This window comes from Lactuca virosa, chromosome 4 (genome assembly GCF_052849685.1).
Source record: "Lactuca virosa cultivar CGN04683 chromosome 4, Lactuca_virosa_CGN04683_v6, whole genome shotgun sequence".
Taxonomy (NCBI): Eukaryota; Viridiplantae; Streptophyta; class Magnoliopsida; order Asterales; family Asteraceae; genus Lactuca; species Lactuca virosa.
The window spans coordinates 240,339,189-240,345,209 of NC_136429.1; the positions used below are offsets into that span (position 1 = coordinate 240,339,189).

At 33.5% G+C, this 6,021-nt stretch overlaps 1 pseudogene; it reads right to left on the bottom strand.

Moving 5' to 3' along the window:
• Positions 1-503: 503 nt before the first annotated feature.
• Positions 504-1,717, bottom strand: LOC145105744 (1-deoxy-D-xylulose-5-phosphate synthase 2, chloroplastic-like; annotated as a pseudogene).
• Positions 1,718-6,021: the final 4,304 nt, after the last annotated feature.

Below are 6,021 nucleotides of genomic sequence, written 5' to 3' on the forward strand. Positions count from 1 at the left end.
TTTCATATTATTTTTAATCCCGTCGTGCTCTTGGTGGACAATTATATAATTTTCGATGTCTATTATGGTCCGTGCATGCCATCCTTTCGTTAATCTAATCACAAATGGTCCCTATGTTTTTAATAATACCATCACAAGTTTCTAATTTGCAATAATACATATCGATCTTGTTCTTGTATCGGCTATCTTTATCGTCAAATGACTGAATTCTTATTAGTGGATTAGAATTAAAATCATGTCTACAAATATGTTGGCCAACCATCGATAAAACAAATTGTTCGATAACTCGATTATTTAATCATGGGTTATTGTCATTATAGTTCAACAAACTTTAATATATTGGTTTAAATGGCCCCATAACTTTTTTTGGTAGTTTAAAGGCATAAAGTCTATTTTTACCTGCCAAAAAAGGCCCAAGACTTGTTATTACCGGTATCCTTGATAACATGACTTTTTTAACAAGTTATAAGAATTAAGTACATGTTATAAGAATTAAGTATATGTCAGGTGCTGCAGGCATTGACTTCACTTTTTTCAAAAACGATGATTAGATCTTCAACGTTGTGGCCATCCACTGGACCAATATAGTATAACCTGAGCTCCTCAAATAATGTCGACCCACTAGCATTAATCATTCCCCTCGCATACTCATCCACATTCGCTGCAACTTCATGGGCTTGAGGTCCGATATGCTTCGTGATACTATGTTCACATATTAAGAATTTTATATTCGAGTGTCCTTACTAAATTGCAGAATCAATCGATCGATTAATGGCGAAATTTAATCGACCAGTCAATCAATCACCTTTGCAGCTTCACGAAGTTTACGAAATTTAGGACTTGCTTGGAGTTTAGCTAAAGTTCTACTCAGAGCTTCGACGGGAGTTGCAAGTCTATCTAATGTGGTTGTGGGTAAAGAGACTTGTTTGTTGTCGTTTAACATGACGATCAGATTTGAATCGAGGAATCTTGCATTGTTCATGGCTTTGTATGCTTGTCCAGCTGTCATGGCGCCATCGCCAATTACAGAGATCACATTGCTGTTCTTCCCCAATAGATCTCTTCCAACAACCATACCTATTGAATTGATTCCAGATTCACCATGATTTATGATTTAACAAGTTTTTTTTTTTTTTTTTTTGGAATCTAGACATACCTTGGCTGGCGGAGATCACTGGTGGAACTATGTTTGGCGCCAAAAACATCATAAACACTCTCATCTCTCTTCGGAAAACCTGCAAGTCATGAAGTTTTTCTTATGGTGTTCATCTTCGACCTTCTACTTGTAAAAATCTTATGGGGGTATGCCTTTTCTTTTTTAATTTTTTTTACAGAAAGGTAAACGTTAAGATCAAATAATACTCAAAATTGAAAAAGAAATAGTAATAAATTCATCTGGTGCTCATCTTCGACCTTCTTCCTGTAAGAATCTTAAATGGCCACCAGTTTTTGCCACTGAATATATGATATCCACTCTTAACTCCGCCGCTAGCTGTTCGAGATCGTGAAAGAACAATGAAATATGCGCAGTCAGAGATGCAGTAACTAATTGGGAAGAAGTGACAAACAACGATCATTTTCTTATTATCGTTTTTTCGCCGGAGAAATCGATCTTCCACCAGTTTTTGTCTTTAGTGATCGTCATTTTCCCATCTTCAGCATCTGAACCAACAACTGAGGCTTTAACCCGGAACTCTAAAAACAAACACAATTCCATTTTTAGCAAAATCCAACCCAAAATCAGCTATTCAGGATTCGTCATTAGATCCCAATATTTTGTAGGGTAAATTCAAGCAGACGTTAGGTGGTACACGGGGTTATCTACAGAAAAGTCCCAAACTTTTTTCAAAAGTTTCAATAAAGTCCTAAAAGTTTTTTTTTTAATAGAAAAGTCCCAATATTTTGAAAAAATCATATAATCTATCAATTGCTGTTCAAATATAAAAAAGGACAAAAAATCAAAATATTGGGACTTTTTTGTTCAAAAAAAAACTTTGAGGACTTTATTAAAACTTTTGAAAAACATTTGAGACTTTTCTGTAGATAACCCGTGTTACACGTGACAATTGAGTTGACATCTAAACCTGCTGATTATCATGGGTGTCACTGGGTGACCCCTTCAAATTTTCTAAAAGGACCTTTAAAACCTAAAAATACAAGTTCGTATCCTTTAAATGCAAAAAATAGTCACGATGGACCATTTACACCAATATACTAAAGTTAGTTGGGCTACAGTAATAATAACCATTTAATCATTGGAGTATGTGATTCGAATATTCCAATTTTATATTTGTTTTTAATAAAATATTGGATTTATCATTTTGAATTTAAGATTAGTTTTTGTAAATAAATTAAAATCAAATAATCAAAATAATGAATAACAATTTGTTTATATATATATATATATATATATATATATATATATATATATATATATATATATATATATATATATATATAACGTATGTTTTTTAATCATTTATAATATACAGACTCATGTTTTAAAAATCAAAATTGATTTGAATTCACTTGGATCAAATCAAATTAAGCCCTCGAAATGAACTCTCCGTGCAATATGGTTATATGGTGAAACACCACAAAAATATGACCTAAAAATTTTATTTTTTGATTTAAGTAAAAACAGTATTCCAAAACATTATTTATACAACCCAATAAAATAAGTATGTCAAACATCATAAAAAAAATCAGAGTGTGTCCCATAAACAGAATCCATATGGTGTGTGCGATTTAGTCAACTCGAACTCTTCCCCTTGGAACCGGAAGTACCTGAAACATAACTAAAAACCGTAAGCACAAAGCTTAGTGAGTCCCCAAGATACCACATACCATACATAACATATAACGGGCCCCGCCCACACTCACATCACGGTCCCCGCCCAATGAGATACAGGCCCCGTCCACACTCGCATAACGGGCCCACCCACACTCGAATAACGGGCCCCGGCCAATGAGCATACATACACAAGCACATACAAGTATCACATAGACAACAAGTATACTAACATATCGTATCATGGGTCGGCATTGGTACCTTCGACCCGTTATACTTGGTGAGGAAACTCACCTCAAAATGCTGAATGAAACGAATAATCCCTGGCTGCTGGTCCTACAACTCCCCGAGTTATCAATACAAAAATAACACCCAATTTACACTTGGGTTCTAAATTATATCCAATAATCCATATTTGGGGTAAAATGACCATTTTACCCCTGTCCTAGTTTAACCCAAAACTAAGGCCCAAATCCATAATCTAAAAGGCCCAAAACCAAATAATCCTTCATGACCCATTTATGGCCCAGTTTTCCCAATTGGACCCAACCCTTTCATGGGCCTTCCCTAAGCCCAATAATCTTTTCCAAGTCCAAGACACTTGCTCTCAGAAGGCCCAACAAGAGCTCATAAACCCAAGCCCAACAGGAGACCCAAACCCTCGGCCCAACTCGCAAAATCCCTCTGACTGAGTACGCATTTATGAACAAAATTTTGTTTCTCAAAAACTCTTAACTTGAGTTTGATGTTTTAATCCTTAAAATCGATTTTTGCACTAAGATCATGAACATGCAACCTTGTTTATCATACATGCATGGTGTTAAAACACATCCATCATGTTGTAAAAACCATTTTAACAAAAAGAAAACAAGTTTTAAGAAGATGAAGAAGGAGAAAGTGTAAGAAAAAGAGCAAAACTTGAAGGAAAAGTGAAGTAGAAATCGATCTTACCTTCAAGAATACCACAAGATGATGAAGATTTCGAGTTTGAGGAGTGTTCTTGGGTTTGTTTTCTGGAAAATTTCTTGGTTCTTAGAGGGAGGAAGAGAGAATGGAGTGGTGTTTGGAGAGAAAAAGTAGAGAGAAGGTAGAGAGAGTTTTCTAGAGAGAGAAAGAAGAGAGATGTGTGTGTGTTGGAGAATGAGAGTGTGAGAGAGATATGGGGAGAGAGGGATCCGATTTTAGGGGAGGAGAAGCTCTCTCTCTCTCTTGTTTCTTTTATAAAAATTCAAATCTTTTATAAAAATATCCAACTTTTTATAAAATGTGCACCTTAACCTAGTTTTTATGCATAAAACTCTTGATTTTTGACTTATAAATCAAGGGTAAATGTTAATAACTAAATCTTTATTTTTCATTGAATTTTATTTCATAATAATTATTATGATAAGATAATATTATAAGGTTCATAATTGTTTTTATAGGATTTTTAAGGTTAAAGTTTATAAATATGAGTTTTTAGGGCTTTTAGGGTTTTGGAGTTTAATAAACTTTGAATATCAAAATAAATAGAATATTTGAGACTTTAAATTATCTTATGGTATTATAACTCTTTTATAGTTATAAATAATGTTTGTAATTTATTTTTATCGGTTTATTGGCATTCTATGTAGTGATTCCGAGATTCAAGCGAAATTGAGGAATCAAGTATACTAGTCCTAGTCTTCAAATTTGACTTAAGTTTCTATGAGACTTTGAACTAACTTCTACTTCTAGGTCAAGTGCATGATGTGTGTATATGATTCATGAAATGTTGTTCGAGTCAAAGAGTGATCCAAATATGGATAGTCACTACAGCTTAGTAGATGTAGAATTCACATATCAAGGTGAAATCTAAGTACACCATCCATTGTTTCTATCTGTTTCCAAGTTTCTAGTAGGTTATAACTTAGCTTCTAATTACTAAGTTTAATATGTGTTGTGCCTATATGTGCAACTAAGTTTATCAAATCTATAACTAACTCGAATTTTGACGGTTGTCACAGTCTCCCCCGGTTGAAAGAATTTCGTCCCGAAATTCAATTTGTGACACATTCTATTAGAACTCAGCCGAATACAATTGTATAATTGGAGAGATGATGACTTGAAGAGGTCTTTGATTATTTTGGGTTAATTCATCAAGGGAACAGCCCAACTCTTTAGCTATAATCAAATTAATGTTTCCCTAATTCGAGTTCTACACTCTAGATTGCGAGAAATTAGGATCATGGAAATCATGATCCAACCATGGTGACCTAGTTGAAAAAGATTATATAGTTAGATATTATCTAACTTAAAAGAACGTTGTAAGTTTTGCTGAAGCACCAACTGCGCTGAGCGTTAAATCCGCATTGATGCTTAAGTCGCATTCTAAATTAACACTAAGTGTAACTTCGCCGCTAAAAAAAAAAAAGAGATTAGGAACAATTTGTTCACTTTCGGGTTGGCTACTAAATCTGGAAAAGATATATTCCAAAATAAGAAGGGGTACCACGAATGAAAGAGAAGCGGTCGAGGGTAAGTTCCTAAAAATACGTACTAAGTGTAGGCAACGAAGTTTTGGTACATCTCAAATGTAAAGGCTAATTAAGTGTCGTCGATAAAATAAATTACGAAACGATCGAGGATTTCCGAAGCAATATTTACTACTACGGTTACTCTTACTATAATAAAACAATATTCGAAGAATATGTATATTTAGAGAGTTATTGGCGCAAATGGAGGCGATGCAAGTTTATGATAAATTAAATCACATTGTGTAGATAGCATTTTAAGTGTTTAGAAGTGATAAAAATCTCACTGTTATCAAAATGTGTGTTTAGAAATGATAATTAATCTCACTATTATCAAAATGTGTCATAATTCCAAGATAATGAAGATATATGTGTGGCGATCCAACGAAGTAGTAAAATAATATAAAGATTAATTAATGTTAAAGGTTTAAGTCGTCATTAAAGGAATTTATATAGAAATATTTGTATTAAATTTTTGAGAAATTGTCCAATTGTCTAAGTCAGGACAAATTCAAGTTTACGAGGAGTCAGAATACTTATGAAAACAAGTTTGAGAGTTTAGGAACTCACTGAAAATTGCAAAGTAAAATACTATTTTAAGAAATGTGTAAAAATGTCAATCTTTGAAAATAGTACACTCTTAGTTTAGTGTTTCTACAAAAACAATCATTTAGAGAATAGATCATAGTAAAATTCAATACTTTGGGGTGTACTCAGCTGTACGCTAAGCGTACTAGT